The 19,300-nt window shown below is 32.5% G+C and overlaps 1 long non-coding RNA gene across 2 annotated transcripts; it reads right to left on the bottom strand.

Moving 5' to 3' along the window:
• Window positions 1-11,458: 11,458 nt before the first annotated feature.
• Window positions 11,459-18,641, bottom strand: LOC104899811 (uncharacterized). Of its 2 annotated transcripts, none has more exons than XR_790996.4 (4): window positions 18,376-18,641; window positions 14,039-14,080; window positions 12,261-12,338; window positions 11,459-11,815 (listed from the first exon to the last, which is right to left on the bottom strand). It is a non-coding gene; the product is annotated as an uncharacterized LOC104899811 (long non-coding RNA). The 2 variants fall into 2 exon arrangements; XR_790995.4 differs by having other exon boundaries at window positions 11,459-11,772; window positions 18,376-18,637.
• Between the last annotated feature and the right edge of the window lie 659 nt (window positions 18,642-19,300).

Genomic DNA, 19,300 nt, shown 5'->3' with positions numbered 1-19,300 from the left:
TAGTCTCTCTAGATTGAAGAATAATTCTCTCTTCTCACGTATGGCCTCACATAAACAATAACGGCCTCAAACATATTTATAATAGGGTAAAGAGAAAATTCACCCTAGCCGATAAAACCTGCGGGCACAGTTCACAACCTGCAGGCTGGCAGATTCTTCGTACTCTTTAACTCGCCCGGGTTTTGACGAATGACGAGGCCAAAGCCTGCGAGCTGCTGTGAGTAGAAAGCCTTCGTCCAAGCTTCGTTTCGCCACAAATATACACCACACCTTCTCTATGTATGCAATGAATCTCACGCCAATTCATTCCTTCTTCTTCGTCTTCCAATTACCATCTCCACACTCAATACCCAACAGATCATAAGAGATATCTATACAAATATATTAAAAGGCGTTCCAATCAAAGGAACGGTGCCACGTGGCACTCTTCTCAAGCTTCTTATACACATGCTTATAATCTCAATAAAAAAATTTAGCAATGTGTACTTACTAGGATTCGAACACATGACCTTTGAAATGTAATGTGAGAGTTCAACCACTAATTCATTACAATTTCAATGCTTAATGTTTCAAAGTAAAACATAAAAAGCCTTATAATGGTATGTAATCATAAAAAGATGCAGACAAACCTTTTGATCTTTAACCTCTTTTTATTAAGTAATAACATTCTCTTACCCAAATTTCACGAAAATTGTTATTTTTATCCTCAATTCCTTCGAAATTTTTTTATAAAGAACTTATCATGTCATAACGTCCATTTTTCAATTTCGTACTCGACAAAATATTATGAAAAGCTAACATAATCAATTATAAAATTTACGAAAAAATTTATATTTGATAATTGTAGCTGACCCGAGGCGTAGCCCGGACCAATATACTAGTTTAAGTTTAAATCAGTACTTCGACAAATGTACCTTGAAGAAATAGGTAAACTAATAAAATCAAAAGAAATAGTATAATATTATTGGTAGCATATACTTAAAATTCAGTACACCAAGGTAAGTCGGCCGATAAATTCAACATTTTGAGCTAAGATAATGTTATGATCTAAAGCAGATATTGTTGACCACGTGAACAGTTTGCGTTTCAAAATTGGATGTCGATCACAAATGAGTTAGTTGTCTTAGCAAAATAATATCATATTAATTGGGTGTCGTTGGCGATAAAAATAATACAACTATACCATATATAGACATACATAATATTAGTAGTATAGTTTTGGTCTATGAGTTTGTGACTTGGAAGTTGTTGGAACATCTTACCGAGAAAGAGAAAATTCGGACATATTTGTAGAATTTATTTTGGGATTCGCCGCCATGCTTGGAAATTCTTCACAAAACGAATTTGACTGGCAGACCATGCGTGACTAGTTCATGAATGATTAGTTTACTCGTAGACTTGTATTTATATATTTCCAAACTTTGGAAACTAATAAGAAGGCTAACACACACAATTGTACAAAAATTAACTCTTATAAAAAAAAAAACACATACAAAAATTAACATATTGGAGTATTTAATTTTAACTAAACTTTGTCATATGGACTCTTTATTGCCTTAACAATGATAAGGTGTAATGGATTATATAACTAGCTAGAAATGTATATAATCCATTAATTTCCTTTAGTTGTGATCACGGGAAGTCAGGAACGTATTGGAGTATTTAGAATATCAATGTGATAGGAGAGATGTTCTCAAAAAATGGAGTGAGAACAAAATGCGTTTGGAAGAATTTGATTTGGTTATTGGGGACGACAATTGTTAGCCTGGATGCGTATTGGTGACGATATACTCGATTCCGTATAGGTCGGGTGTTAACTTATCGTATACTAGATCCTACTTTACATCCGGAAAGCATTAGCCGACGTCAAAGATTTAGAGAATAGCCATCAGAATGGGACTAACTTATAGAAGTATTATTTGGTCAGTTTGTTGCAGGAGGATAATTCTGACACGTTGACTAGCAATATTAAAACTAATTCGACGATCCACAGAAAATAGAAAATATTGGCAAGACAAAGAAATGGTGTATCATCCACGAATTCAAATGACAATAAGTTTAATTTGAACATGGGCTTTCTTTCTTCTGGATTTTCATTTATTACAGCATCAGTTTTTTCTTTCTATTGATGTTTCAACTTTCAAGCTTCAACTCCTTCGTTTAGGCTCGTCTCGAACTATATAGAGACCCTGTGCGATCTCGTATTTGAAGAATTCAATAATGTAATAGCTCATCCATACTTCACATAATCATATTATGAAAAAAAAATAGTCCAAATAAGTAGATAAACTTTTTCTTTTTACTACTTGAACTTTCTCTATTTTGGGGCCCTCACAATAAATGGGCCCTGTTCCATGGAACATGTTGAACATGCTAAAAGCCGCCCCTGCTTTCGTTATCTTAGTAAAATTTAAAAAGAAAAGAAAATATATGTAGTAAAATGTTTTACATCATAACATCAATTACAGAAAGTACGTTTGCACTTATTATATTACGAATCAAGGACCATTAGGTCTAATGGTATGACAATCTGTCTTCTACATACATGGAAGATCAAGGTTTAAATTTTGCTAGAAGCAAAGATTTTAATGTAGTAGGGGGTAGGGGGTTGAGACTTCTTGAGCTTTTGGGTGAATGATCCTGTGTGAGAGCAGTCCAAATTTTTTTTTCTTACCACGAGATTCTCGAAGGACCCAAATAATTAAAAAAGTATTACATTGCGAAAAGGGTTCTTAATTTGTCTTTGCCTCAAACTAGTCAGCAAGACTAAAATACTAAAAACAATAACCTAATTATCTCTTTGGACTTGAGTCTATTCATTAAACTTTAATATGGCCTATGTAATCATTAAAGTCGGCATAAGAGAAATACTTGTCTTAGTCTAGCAGAATAGTAAGAGCTTGACTCATTAATCTTTTGGTTTTTGAACCAATTAAGCAACTACTTTATATTATTTGTCCCTTTGTCGTGACAATATAATATTACTCCTAAACTTAAGGAGTACTACATGATAGTCTACGTACATATGAACATTATCTTGCATGGTCATGTCTACTCCTCGTAAGCCCATCAATGTAGTAGATTCTCTTTACGTGCAAGAACTTCCTTGTTTGTTATGATTCGTTTGTAGGAATTCCTAGCAGTTGTTGTGGTAGTCATCTTTTTTATACTCCTAACTTAAACCTAAGTAGTAACCTGTAGTATGAAGTGGTAACACGTGACATTTTTGATGAATTTTCAATCATATTTGAGAAATAAAAATATTCAATAGGTTTAAATTTTTCTATACATAACTACAAGATACATTACTCCTACCCCTTTTCACCATTTTAAGTCAAGTAAAATTAGTTATGTTCGGAACTATCCATATATCTCAAGTCATGGCCGTCTAAGATGGTATGTAAAGTAAACCTTCATCTGTATTTTAACACTTGCAACGATTTGACTTTTGTATTATTTATATACTTACTTTGACTACGAACTTATTACTAATACATTATAAAAACTTGATGACTAAATTATTAGTGATTAACCCCCAATTAATGGTAAAATGGTAGTATATTGAATGAATTTTTTTTATATAAGATAGTTTTTTTAAGATAAAAGGGGAGTAATTTTTTGAAAAAAGTTGATTATAAAATGTAGTTTTATGAAAATTTTCCATATATATTTATAAGATTTCAACTTTAATTTTTTATAATTTAGATAATTGGAGATATATACCGTCATTGACACATATATATACATTGCAACTTTTTTAAAAAGGAGGAAGTATTACACAGCTGAGGGACCCCTTATATTAGAGCAAACGATGATTTGATGTCCATTATTATTTTTAAGTAGTCATAACAAATGCTCATATTTTAGGTGATTTATTCTATAAATATAGCTATATAATTATATCTGATTATTTTATTAAATATATTTATTGAAGTATGCATTATAAATCCATATCTTTATGCCTCAATTTTATAATCAGCTTAGGAGTTAGGAAGCCCCATATGTTTAAAACTCTTGTAGGAAGTATATACTAGCTATATTAAGTACCCAATAACCCAACTATTCATATCAAGGACCTTTGAGTCTAACGGTATGATTTTCTATCTCTCACATGGGAGACCAATGTTCAAATCTTGGTGGAATTAATTAAGCAAAACTTCAATATTGTTTGGGAGGGGGGCTTGCTGGACCTCTAGGTGAGTAACCCTGTGCGAGGACAGCCTAGAGAAAATTCATCTTAGCGGCCTTGTGCGAGGGCATCCTAGAGAAAATTCATCTTACCGGCCTTGTACGAGGGCAGCCTAAAAAAAATAATTCATCTTTACGGGATTCCGAAAGGGGAAAAAAAAATAACCCAACTGCTGATCCTCTTCATTCCTATAATTGTACACAATAACGAAAACTAACACAGTTGAGATAGATGCATCATGGATGATAATTCTTGTAAATTGTCAGCTGCTAGTGCCAATCACATCACATATTATTTCTACTCCATCTTACAATCAGTACGATAAGATAACGTTATCACAAAGTTATTTTAGCAGTAAAAAAAAGTTTAGCTATATATATATGAAGCCATATAACCTAATTATCCAATTTTCCACGTTTGTATACAATTATTACTACTATTATCAACGTCACATAATATGGTGACCCTAAAAAATGTTCATAAAATATGGTAAGGTGGTGGATAATTAGACCACATAACACGAGTCTAAAAGCGTAATGAAGAAGAAATTACATACATTGCATCATTGTATGGAGTGAAAGAGAACTTCAATTATTTAGTTGTGTAATTCATTTATACACATACAAGTACGTTAGAAATTCTCTTATAGTAAAGTTAGTGGCAAGGAAAAAGGGCCAACTTTTTCTCTCCTGATAAATTGAATCATATAAAAGTTGCTGCCATTGAGATTCATTATTATGCAAAAATATGCTTTCTTGTCCCATAAAACCAGGTGATGTGTAGGTGAATTATGATCATATTCAATACAAAAGCAAACACTTTTATGCAACTTTACAGAGAGAATCATTTGATCGATCGGTTTTAGCCCCATATGCTCTATCATTTGTATTATAATTTAGCAGTACTCATATATTGGTTAGGTCAAAACCTGGCTAGGAGGAAAATCCGAAAATATAATGTTTTATCTCTTTCACATTTTTTGTTTTTGTTTATTAGTGCTTATGTCAAATTCTTCTATATTCAAATTCAAAACATAAGTTATGATTATTTGAGCGAATTTTAGATAGGACCACCAAACAAACACAATAATATATATTTTTGCTGAAGTTAATCAGTAATCATCTTCGGTCATCTCATAAAGTGATAAGTTACCGTTATCATGAATTAATTGATTCTTATCTCACAATAAGCTATTGAATTACTATCTTGTATAGAATTTTGCCTTACTTTGTCTTTTTTTTACTTCTACAATCGATAAAATAAATGGTTTGTTGACATGTTTAAGCAACATGTAAAACAAAAGTATAATATAGTAATCCTCATATTTGATATTACTTTACGTGTGTAAATAGATATAATATTAGATAAAGGTGCATCAATTCTTGTTGTCATGGGAGATATATGTAATCTTATGCTTTCTCTATATCTTTTAGCCTACAAAGTATGGCTTTCATGTTTATCAACACCGATTTTTGACCAGTATGTATCATCTTCAATTATATATCAAAGAGTTCAAATCATCAAAAGTACATTGATATTTTGAAAATATGCATTATCTACTTGACTAGCTAGTTTTCCTTTATGAATAAATCCTAAACTATGTTCAAAGAGAACTATGTAAATAGTGTCAAAGTACAAAGTACGAAGTGTGCAGAGATCAAAAATAAAACAAAGGGAGTACAATAACAAGAGACCATGAAACCAGTTGCATATAACTAATTGGCTAACTAGCTAAGTACATTTACATGCTTAAAGATTGTAACACGCATCCTGATTTTTCTATATTAAACATATATATTATATGTCCATAATGATCCATTTTTACTAAGGATGTCTTGGCCTAGTGGTTAAGATTGAGGTGTTGTGAATGATAGGTCATAGGTTTGAATCCCCCTCCCCTTCTTTGTACTTTGTACCGCCTTTGTGGCTCATATGGATCAAAAAAAAAAAAAATGATCCATTTTTGCACTAAAGTGAGTTTATTATCTTTATAGAAAGACAACAAGATAGAAGAGAGAATATGGCTAATAATTAATTAAGGTGATTATGAATCTAATAAATTTTACTTAAAAACGTAGGGTAGACTACCATAGAGCAAAACAATCAAAATTAAGATAACCTCACGTAATAAGGTGATTATAATAATCTAATCAAATCTACTTTAAAATGTAGGGTAGACTACCAAAACAATCAAACTACTACACCAAATTGAGTTAAGATTAAAGGTCAATAATAATGCATATATATGAGATATGTAGTGACCAAATGTGAAGGTACGTAGGACAGAAATACAAACTAGAAAGTGACAATGAGATGTCAATTTTAGCCCTACTTCATCCAATATTTGGGTCAGATTAGTGACACACAGAAGGCTATGAGAATAACCCATGTATGAAAGCACTGAGAGTTCACGAGTGTGGAATTTTACATTTCGTATAAGTAAGGGTGTTTGTGAGTCCCACATTTACCTTAACTTAATTATTGAGGTACAGTTGACCCACAAACCTCACTCAATCTTTTGAAAATCATCTTCTCTACCTTGATATATATGTCGACGAATAGTAATAATGCTATATCTTAGGAGCTAGATTAATATATAGATTATGTTATGTTTATGATCTTAGTTATAAATACTCCATTAATTATAAGTATTGTTGTCGTTACAATGATAACATTCAGGAACACTGCCGATCCAAAACTGTTAAAATAGATTTAGTAGTATTTCCTAACAAAAACTAATATAATTAGAATCTACTTTCTAATTTGTTAGAGGACTCTAATTGATGGTCATTATGCCAAAGAAGCTAAGATTCGAGTGTGATTATAGACTAAAAATCGGATGAGATAAAACTATTCATTTACATTGCCTAATCTACTTAGATTTTCTTGGTAGAAGACATGAAGTATAATATAATTGATACACCACACAAATTATATCAAAACTATATAATAAACTTCTCTGTTTAGAAATAGTTGCACCATTTGTATAGTGTTTACTATTCACATCTTGCACTTTGGTTGTCTTTGGTGATTTATATTTTAGGAAAACATAGTCATATGAGATCTTGTTAGATTCGTCTCAATGTATATTATTTTAATATCAATTTTTTATAATTTTTACTTATTGTTGATAATTAGAGATATTAATGTTTGAAATAATGCATTGGCAAACGTGAAAACATGAAATAGTGCAACTATTTCTTAACGAAGGAAGCATTATGACTAAATTGGCATACTAATGCACATAAATCTAAATCATCCATATTAATTCGAAAATCAAGTTGATTAACACTTACTTAAAGTTTGTTGGGTGGTTTAACCACACTTGACACTAGCTCCTTCCAAATTGTGTGGGGGTCACAAAAAGAATATCACATGCATGAGTTATAATCCTTCACTGCAATTGTCTATGGTGGTCTTAGCTTGTCTGATCTCCTTGTGATGCTAAATAAATTGGCGGAGTATTCCCTTTGTTTCAAATGATATTTTCAACTAACTCATAATGGTTTCACAAACATGTCTAACCAAATGAAGAAGAAGACATGTGGTTACAATTTTGTCGCATTGCCTTTTTATATAACAGGTTAGATATAAACTGTGTTTAGAAGCTAAGCAATTCTATAAGAGTTAACATTAATTTACTAAGTGCTAACAAATTTCTGCAACGTCAACTTTTCTAATACACCTTTTACTGATCTTTAACTCTTTTGAACTTGATGATGAGAAAGAATAGATCTTCTAAGGCATGTGTTTGTTCTCTTAACCCGAGTTCCACTTATTTAAAATTTATTACACAAGTTTTAGGGTGTAACTGTTACACCATAATTTATGGTGTAACAACTCACAAAACGACCGTTTTTTAGTATAAAAAAAGTCAAATGACATGATATATGACAAAATGACGAGAGATCAATGTCATTATTTGTGTAGTCCCTTATTGAAGTTTATGTCATTATACATGTTATTGAATAAGTTACGATTTAACATATTACACAATAAGTTCTGGTGTAACAAGCTACACCAAAGACGCACATGATTTATTATAACTTTGTCGGATCTTATTCAAACTTATCGTACCATAATAAAAGAAAATCATACATAATAATACTTTTACCTCATGTTGTCAATTAATTTTAAGACGAAATCTCACTAGACTTGCTTATGATCAAACTCCTATCTCAACCATTAAAGATTTGTCGTGGTAAATGATCAAACAACATTGTGATAGAGCCACACTCATCAATGATATTTGCCACTGAATATAGACATCCGTATATTATCCTACCTTGACTAGGATTTCAACTAGCATTGAGAAAATTTCCATAAATCTCTTACTCTAAATTAGAGGCTAGATAGAGAGTCAAGTGTAACTAAGCTCAACTTTAGGTTCTTACTCAAAGGTAGGTCCTGGACCTTATCCTAACCCAAACTTTAAGGAGAGTTTTGTGAATAACCAATGAATGATCATCTCTAAAAGTATTCGAAATGGTTGTTGCTTGAGCTACTTAACCTGAAACTATAATTGGGCCAAGTTGTGCTCTCACGAGTCACCAGAGACCTAAAAAAAAGTAAATAGTAGAAGTAGTATCTTTGAATATAGTTACGTTTACACAAATTGACAAATTATTAAAAGAGATCAACGGTCTACTTTTAATATAAAAGTAAACCTAGTAATTAAATGAAGTAAACTAGTCACAGAAAGAAATTAACCTACTCATTATTAGACTAATTCTTTTTTTAATAATATCATTGCCTAATTTTAATTTAAAAGTAGGCGGTCTCTTACAAGACAAACTCCTAAATTTATAGTTGTATATTATTCAACTTTTCTTTGAATAGAGTTAAGTGTATATTTGAGGAGTTAGCTTTCACAAAAGTTGCAAATAAGGTACTTTAATTATAAAAGTTGCAAATAAGATATGCAATTAACTTCCGTTAGCTATAGTGTCATTAACTTGCATTTAATTTTTTATAAGAAAAAGACTTTATTGTTCTATCTCTTCTCCAAACGTCATTCTTTTTTTTTTTTCCGCACTTTCTCTCTCATCTCCCCTCAAAATACTTCAAATCCCTTGAATTCTATTGCTTATTTTGTGGGAAAAAACATCAGATTAATACTCTACAAGTTGTTGCGAACATTTTGATACTAATTTTGATATATTATTTTCTTTCCCATCAAAAATTAGGGTAAATCCATAAAACCTTTGTTAGGTTCACGATGAAATCGAATCAAATATTCAAATTAAAAGAGAAATTAAATCAAACATGAAATTTTTAAAAGCGAGGACATCGAGAATTTTGTGGCTGTCAGAGAATCTGAACTCATGAAGTTGATTTATGTATTTCAATTTTGAACTTAGTGGTTTAATTGTTGTCACATGTAATATTGGTGGCTTTTTTGTTGGCTGAATTTGATTTCTGAGATGAAAGTCTTCTGTTTAAGATGAGATATTTTAATTTGATGGTCGGATTCCAGTTGAAGAATGCAAAAAATCATATTTAATTTCCTCATGTTAGTGATTACAAGTGAGGTGTGATTGTATTTAAATCATGAAATTGATGAATAATATCAAATAATATGTTAAGTTTCTTTCTTACTTTTTCTCATTCTTTTCAAGTGATGAAGTAATTGTCATATTGCCATGCTATCTTTGTCATGCTCAATATGTATCATTTGTGGCTGAATAATTGTGTAAAGAGGATATTTATGGAGCTATTGATGTTACTGATGATTGTCGTATGTTTTGTTGATTTCACTCTGTTTTGGGTGATTGATTTCCAATTTTTTTTTATGGGTTCAATTCCTTTAAACAAAACAATGAGCTTAAGTTATTTCTCCAAATTTTAAGATTATTAAACAATAATTTTAGTGAGAGAAAACTCACAGTTTTTAGAAGGAGCGGAGAAATTAACGCAAAAAAAAAAAAAAAACCTGATGCAAGTCCATGAAAAAACTTATCGAAATTCAATAAATTGTTGTTATACACATCCTCATAGCCAGAAAGTCTAACAAGAGTGGCACATATGGTTTTGAGGAAGCGTGAAAGAGAAAGTGATTGATTTTTTTGGTTATTGATCCTCGTTCTTTGTGCAACTCAACAACCAAAACAACTCAATGTTCGGTACCTTAAATGATTTTGGTGACATAAGTTGAGTTGAGTACCTTATTTGCAACTTTTATGAAAGTTTTTTTGAGGGGAACTTTTGTGAAAGTTGAGTATCCAACTATACACTTAACACATCTTTGAATGATAGCAAAGTGTTGAGTGTATTTGGAAACATAAATTGTTTTTGCTATTTTTCCTTATTTGGGTTTTAGATGTAGAATATAATTAATATTTTTTGTTTTGAAAGGAGGTGTGCTACATGTTACTCAATTATCTCCATATGTCTTACTAGTATTGTTTGCACGCTATGCGTGCGCGATATCGCGACGATATTGTACATATTTCTTTTGTTTTTAAAAAAATTGGAAGTTACCCTTCATTAAAAAAAATCTAGCATTTTTTTAGGGAAAAAAATCTGCTAGTTACATAGAGTGTTTTAAAAAGATTTCTTTTACTTTTTTACCCTCATTAATTATCTTGGAATAAAAGGTACTTAAGGGAATTCAAGTAGACACCAAATTCCTTAAGAGTTTCCACATACATAGAGGTCTTTCCATTTCTCTTCTCTCCTTTTCAATTTCATTTATTCATTTTTCTATAATTTTAATGGTGGAAAAACTAATATTACAATTGCTTATAATGTCAAAAAGAAAATACATGGAAGTTATTTTCAATTAAAAATATTTTCCCTCTAATTAACAGAGTTTAAGTCCCATACCTTATTAACTAAAAATAAATGAAAAAACACACTTGCACAAGGTTCATGTTCTTTTTGTTCGATGATTCAAATTTTTCATAATTTTAGAACTAAATTATCTATTTGGTTAGATTTTAGCTAGCTAAAATTCAACAAAATACCTCAATCTTTTAGAAACAGTTAGGGACTATTATAGTAACATGCCTGAATATCAATACCCATTAGGCCATTAGTGTCTTTTAGAAGGTATGACTACATCATGATGTTTTTCTTTAAACTCAAGTTTTACATAAGAAGAGTAACAATGAAGCCTGAAGCTATACCTTTTTTTACCACACTTTTTTCTATTCATAGCTCCAGATGAGACATTGATAAAATTAGATCGTTCCATTTCTGATCAAACATGAGTTTTCATACTTTTGCAATTTATAGACCATACTTTTGCAATTTACTAGACCAAGAAAAGGATGAAAAGGAAATCTTCCAATATTGATGGTGCCAACAGCCAAAGCTAAGTGCCAAATGACAATAATCTCGTTTAATTAAGATCACATCAATGTAATGATCCCTCTATCACTTAATTGCCAAGTCTGGCATTGTAGTCTACAGAGATGGGATCATTGGAACCTGACAGAGAAAGGGTGGCTAGAGATTTACAGGCACACGAAGTCCGTCGTAGATAAATTGCACATCAAGTCCTCCTGGATCCTTGAAGCTCAACAAGTACGCGTTAATTTCTTCATGATCCACCAGACACATTATCATGCCTTCGAATCATACTAGTAAAGAATAAGGGTTAGTATTTGTTATAGTCCAGTTTCCCTGTAAGTAAAATGACAGACAATGAACGGACAGATGAAGGAAACATCAAAGAAATGGAACAAAACAATCTAAAAGACTCTAATGTCTTCACTTAACTTAGAACACTGTAAATAAGCTACATACTTCATGCATTTAACTTATATTACTTGAACTCTCATTTAACCTCAAGTACCCTTGTAGCATGCTGAGATGCACGACATGTCGACATGAATATGAACATTTTGACACTGCATTTTGGGCTAAAATCGTAGAACTTTTTGACATTATAGCCGAGTAAATACTTTGACACATACCTCTATCCGACACAAGGTGCCACAGTCCAAGTAACATAGCATATAAGAACAACGAATATCCAAAGAAGTATATACATAATAACATAAACATATCATTGTAGGCAAAACACTACAATCCAAAAAGAATCATTCGATAAAAATAGCAGCAATACCTTATGTAACTCAGAGACAACGGCACCTGCTAGAACTACACTAGTGTCGATCAAATAGTACTGTGTCTTCTTCATTACCTGAGATTACTGTATTAGTTATCATTATCTCAATACATACATATTATCACAGTTACAGAGCAAGAAAAAGGAGCCACATATATTCTAATCAGAGGAAGTCATAAATCATAATAGCCTGTCAGCTATCAGCATACATAATACAGTTATTATAGTATGTAGGCCCAATTTACAGTTCTAATTGGTAAAGAGCAAGAAAAAGGAGCCTTTTGTAACTTCACTTAGAGTGAGATTTATTAACCCCTATCTTATGCGGCATGTTCATAATCGGTTTTGTTTCCCGTATTAGTTTTTCTTTTTCAAAACTAAAGCAAAAAAGTGGAAACCAAGTTCCACTTTTTTGTTGTTAGTAAAAAAAGATATGATTAGAACAAGTTTTACTAACTTTGAGTTCATCATACAACTTAGATCATATGAATTTTAAAATGTTAAAACAAAAAACTCAAACAAAGAGTGACATCGAACAAGCCTAAGTATTTAGTTAACTAGAGCTTTGCATTGAGAAATGACACCACTTTAGCGTCCCATATAATCTTGTTACTCAAAGATCATAATATGGACTTAGGAGAGAACGCTAGGTGATTTTCTTGAGACGAATTAAGGCCTTGAAATAGTAATAATGGCATTGCTTCAGTGCATACGAAGAATTTGTTGAAACTTAAAAACCAGTTTTTTTCCTCTCCCTTTTTCTTCACATTCTCCCCTTGAGAGAGTGGTGTTAATGAAATTAAAGTTTTCCACAACCAAAAGTATGAATCATCACCATATTGATAGAATATGCATCATATAAACAACATTGAATATCTAGCTCATCATTCTACATTCACAACAAGGACTAATAAAAATCCATTCATATCCATTCAAAAATGACACTTGAGTGCATAATTTTTCAAGCAAGAGTATTCTTTAAAAAAGATTGCAAATTAAAGCCTAACGTAAGATATGCAAATGAGAAAGTAGACCTCAAAACAGGATTTGTGACATATAATGGCATGGAAGGGCTGAAGTGCTGAACATTGTTTGTCCAGTCCCGAAGATCATCAAGACTTAAATGAAATAAGGAGGAATAAGACCTAAATGAAATACGGACTATCAAGATCAAGATCCAACTGAGATAAGAAGTATCTGACGGGGGGCGGGTTCGAAGTGTAATGATTATCAGGGGAGAAAAGTGAATATGAAGTCTTAGGAGTGTTCATGTCAGAGTTCAGACAGGTCCAGCATGAGAATGAGTAATAATATCTAAATCAATTGTTCTTATCTTGGCAAAAAGAACTAGTCACAAAAAGAGAAAAAAGATACTGGAAATACAAGACTCAGAAAGCCCATGAGTTACGTCGATGCGACTAATAGGTTTATTCAAGGTTGACGAAGAAATCGTATCTGGACAAATAAAACATGCAACCAATTTGGGACCAAGTTTTTGAAGCAGAAGAACATACAAAATACCTGTTCTGTAACCATCATTCTACAGAAAATCTCATTAGCACAAAGAAGCGAAGCATTAAATTTTCCAATTTTGCAGTGACCATATTTATAGATTCAACCTTTTCTGTGTGGAACCTTAATGTCGAGAAAAGTAACAAAGCCAGACATTTTCCTCGATATAATATCAGCTTTTCTGAACAAATTGCAGCTTTCACAAATAATTAGGGATGGAGATTAAGCAGCATTAGTCAATAGAAAGTGAAGCTACTGCTTACCCATACGTAGGGACTCAGCTGAGAACACTATGCTCGAAAAATCTGCATAAAATATGAGAAGCTCTTCAATGAGTACATTTGAAAATAGAAGGTACATGGAAGAAGAGGTAAAATGAGACATTTCCAGGAAGAAAAAAAAAATCTTGTTATATGATAAAAAATAAAAAACCACAATACCCAAAAAGAAAAAGGAGACACACAACTCAGGTGCAAACATAAACACCTGGAAAAATTCCAATTTATCAACTGAATGATTCAAACAACTACTATATCTTCTCCATTACCAAGCAATGTGCATGAACATTCCAATCTGACCCAGATGTAAAGAAGAAAATACCCAAATGATTGTAGACTAATATTTTATTTTGAAAGCACTTGAATATCAACATAAGAAAAACACTTGAATGCACTGGATCATTATATCCCTATTGTTACTTACCAAATTATCTTTAGCATTTTACTCTAGGCATTTTGGAAACCACATGCATATCAGTCTCTTTATCTTACCCAACACCCCCACTGCATGTGTCATACAACTAATTCCTTCTAACCAAGTTTTCCTAATCCCTAGAATCTTAAAATTACTGCGAAGGCCTAACATTCTCCCTAAGATTGACATTCACTTCAACATTAAAGTGAAAAATTATATGAATTTAGCACCAAACTTACTTTCCAGCATCTAGAAGAACATTTAATCCCAGAAGATATATTGAAATGGATCATGGTGTTTGTGTTGAGTCTTTTATCTGGCTCCACTGCTTTCTCGCATACCTCAAAAAGTAATAAGGAGAAGACATGCTTCCATTCTTCTTAGAACAATATTGTAATGATCAATTAAATGTTATTATGATCTTAACTATATGTTGTTCATACAGAGCAGATCTTAACAGGATTAGTCAAGCAGCTTAAACGTGGATTGCCGTCACTTGTTCCTGTCCCTACACATATGATCTCAGACTGTCTCCTAAGTGCCACAGGCCCACAATACTGTTGCATGTAGATTTACTGATATACTGATATAAATAACTCACAGAAGCACTTGGAAGCTTTCAGTATATTTGAAGTAATCAGCAAGCAACATCTAACCAATTTCCTGTTCTAGAGTTTAAATTTCAAAAAAAACTTGATTGATTGATCCTAACAATCAAGTGTACACGAAATGAAATAATTTTCTTGGATTCAGAGCATGAGCCAAGTTTTTATCTCCAGTGTTCATTTAGATAGATCATAATTTGCCTTAATTATCTTCTTTCAAGTGTCATATACTCTTGCAAAACCTATTTCTATCAATCTTGATGCCCTGCATCCATCTCTGTTTGGTCTCCCTCGACTTATTTTACAATGTCCATAATCTCAACAGACCACTACTATACTGGTGCATCCTAATATCCTATATCCCTATTGTCAATGTCTCGCATGCCAAAATCGGTTTTCTTCGATCTTATTTTCAACATCCGCTACTCCAATTTCATTACAGACCTGCCCCTCAAGGTACTCCCACTCATCCAACTAAACAATGTTCTCAATCAAGTATACAATTTCCAAATGGAGTAAGATAGACAAGCCATTACTAAATAAACCTCGTATGTTTTTCATATCACAAACACAAACACATACTTTTCATAAAAGTATGTTTAGAAGTTATGCCTGCATAAATTAGACACCAAAAACTCAATTTCCCGTATCTTAAAACTGTTTTTCACAGCAAACTTGTGGAAATTCTAATTCATTCTGAACTCGTTTGCTTTTTGTTTGCTTCTGATTCCCTCATTTGATGAAAGTTACCAATAAGCATCCCTCTCGTAGTTCAAAGATTTATCCTTTCTCAACAAGAAAAAATCATCTTGTTACAAGTTTCTTAGTCCAGCCTTCTTTCAAACATACTCATTAATTTCCTTATTACTCATCATAAGAACCTTGAACATTGTGTCAAATCCAAATCTCACCAAAATAAACCTTCTCAAAATATATAATCCCCCCGTCCTAAATCTAATAATCCCATGTCCCAATATAGTCTAAACACTTTTCTTTTCTTTTTGTCCCAAGTCAATGGGAATACTTCCATTTTTAGTGTAGACCACCATTATTATACTAGTTTTTCAATTCTCTTTTTGGCCCACTAACACTTCATATCTACTACTTTCTAATATAAAAAAATTCCATCAACTCCTATCACATTTATTCTTCAATAAAAAATATATTTGATAACCACAATACAACTTATCTCTTTAAACTACGTGTCCTAACAAGTCCCAACGAGCGTCCAAATCATTCTGGGACGAATGGATCAATGGAGTAATATTCCTACTATGTACATCGTCTCCAAGGCGCACCTCTAGGCTCTAACCACCAATATATTATTAATAAATATTATAAATGGATACTCATACTATGAAAACACACTTTGAAACACATCTAACAAATCTGATTTGACATTATCTTCTTCTTGTATATCAATAAATATATACAATTAAAGATAATAAAATTTCTCTTATGCTAGTAGACTTCAATTGATTAGAAGCATCCACAATAGTATGTAGAACTACTGGGCTCATATCTTTCCTCTCCTCAAGAAAGTGATTAGGGCGGTTGAGACAATATTTAGGAAGTTTTTGTGGACGATCCTGCTACGGATTCAAAAAAAGCACCTATTGCCTGGACTACTTTCTACCATCCTAAAGTTGCTGGTGGCTGGAACCTGATTGATATGACATTGTGGAACAAAGCTGCTAGGGGAACTTGCCTTCAAATGTGATAAGTTGTGGATGAAATGGGTGAATGCCTATTATATTGAAAGGCAAACTATCTATACTGTCAACATTAGTACTAATATTCCTTGCGCCAGTTTTAATTCACCAGCTACCTGTTTCATGGCTTTAATTTGAGCCGCGGACCCTAACCGAGAAACTGAAATACCCACATTAATAGCTGGTCCGATTTGTTAGCATCAAGAAAACCTATTCTTTGTTGAAAGGTCAATTACAAAAGGTGGAGTGGAGAAGACTCGTCTGCAATAATAGGGCCACACCAAAAAGTAAGTTTATACTTTGGACGGCTATTCAAAACAGACTATCAACAAGCACAGCAGACAGGATTAGCAAATGGAACATTCCTGGCAATGTCACTTGTAGTCTCTGTGTGAGAGAGATGTATCGAAACAGCACCTATTCTTCTCATGTTCTTATGCAGCTGAAGTTTGGAGCATGTTGCTACAAAGACTGAAAATGAGACACCAGGTGAAAGATTTTACTGAAGAATGTAGGATTCACAGTCAAAGGCTCACAGCAAATCACAGCAAAGATTTATGTTATGGTTTTTACTGAAGCTGTGTATGCTATTTGGCTCTTACTGCTACAGCTTGTGTCCCTACTCCCTCCTCAGCAATTAGTGAGAGATCATATTTAGAGTAGCCTGTAATTGTACAACAGAAGCTGACAGACAGCTTCTTATAATGTAGCCCTGTGTTTTGGTTCTTTTTTTGCTTCTTGTAGTCTGTTGATGAGCCTGTTGCTTGTACTTCTGTTGTCTGTTGCTGGTAGCCTTTGTGTGGCCTTTGGTTTGTTTGGATGACAATTTAGTGTTTGTATCCTCCATTTTTTTTGTTATCAATAATAACTTTGTACTACCAAAGAACACGAGTTAATAAAATTCGACCTAACTCACATTCTTTGTGTCAATATCTTCATTAAAGACCTCCCTCCGACATTGTTACTTGATTTTTGATCCAATCTAACAATTCATTCTCCTCCCACTACGAGTCTACGACTATGGGCTGTGACAGTAAGTACTAACTAAATAAGTTGAAACTTTATCTTATGTATAGTTTATGCAGTTGTGTATCATTAGGATTCTCTTGCTTCACACTATACATATTGTCTATGTATTGTGCAGTGCAATACATCCTAATAGGGGACTCTCCCCTATTCAAGCAGACAATTCAAAATGATTCCGTTTGAACCTTAATTGGTGTTACAAAAATCAGCTATATAAATTATAAAAAAGAACACCATGAAATCATCACAAAATATGTATCTCGATGACTAAATGATACTCATATGGACATAAAACACTTATTATAAAAGAGCATGAAATCAACCACTGCCTCTATATACCTCTATATTTTTTAGTTGCACCATTTGATTTGGTGGCACTATTTATCAACTAATTTTGTTAAAATATTTCGCATTATTATATAAGAAAAAACATAGTCTTTGGGTCTGATTCCAAATATCAGATTTTTATAATTTTTACTTACTCACGTTCAAAAAATCATCTCGACAAGTGTGAAAAGGGTAGTATGCAAACAAAAATGAAAAAGGGGGTTAATGAAGATATACCAGAATGTAGAGACGCTTGAAAGACAACCCATTTCTAGGAACTGAAACCGATAATCTCGAGAGAGAAAGTTTGAGTCTTTGATCGGCAAAATTACTCAAATTGAGGGAATCGGACGAACTGTAACCAAAGAAGGCATCATTTTCTATTCCGATCAATTATGAGAAAAATGACAATTGGCCCAAGAGTAAAACGCAGAGGGAAGATGAGGGATTCTTCCTCTGCTTATGCTCCTTTATGTGTATGCCGCTCATCTGTCTGAGCTTTGTGTATTTGGCTATTTGCCCAATTCCTTTAATAAGTAAATGTATAATCGCCTGTAGCAATGACTAATTCCGTTAAAAAAAAATCCCTCGTTCTTGGGTGCTTTACTTAAGGGTAAAAGATTAGTCAACAATTTCTTTTCATTCCCAAAGGTTAAGGATCCAACTATCGACGAATTGATTAAGGGACAAATTGAGCAAGCACTGTACTAAAACCACTTAGTTACACAATTTTATACATTTTTCTATTCATATATATATTGTAATATATAGTGATTTAGTCACATCACGTTACCTAATATTATTAGGAATAATAACTTATATTATAAATATGATCAATGCCTCAATAGGAAAGATTTTAATCTAGCGAGTTTCACGAAATCTTACATTGCATCACAATTGAGGCTAAAAAGTTACTTTTCCACAAATTTTACTTTTTATCCTTGGAATTAGCACCCTATTCCATCACTTCCGCCACTTAGTTAGTGTCAACGCTATTGCTTTGCTCTTCCTCCAATTTGTGCATTTACAAGTTGCAATTTTTTTCTTGATGTTTATTTTGGCCCATCATGACTAAGTATAATGAGACTCGGGTCCCCTTGTCTTTTTCTACAGATCTTCGTCTCGCACTTATCGTGAACAACATTAAAAATGTTATTCCGTT

The sequence above is a fragment of the Beta vulgaris genome, chromosome 7, assembly GCF_026745355.1.
Source record: "Beta vulgaris subsp. vulgaris cultivar EL10 chromosome 7, EL10.2, whole genome shotgun sequence".
Taxonomy (NCBI): domain Eukaryota; kingdom Viridiplantae; phylum Streptophyta; class Magnoliopsida; order Caryophyllales; family Amaranthaceae; genus Beta; species Beta vulgaris.
The sequence above is the reverse complement of the archived record's forward strand: the minus strand, read 5'-3'. Positions and strand labels throughout refer to the sequence as shown.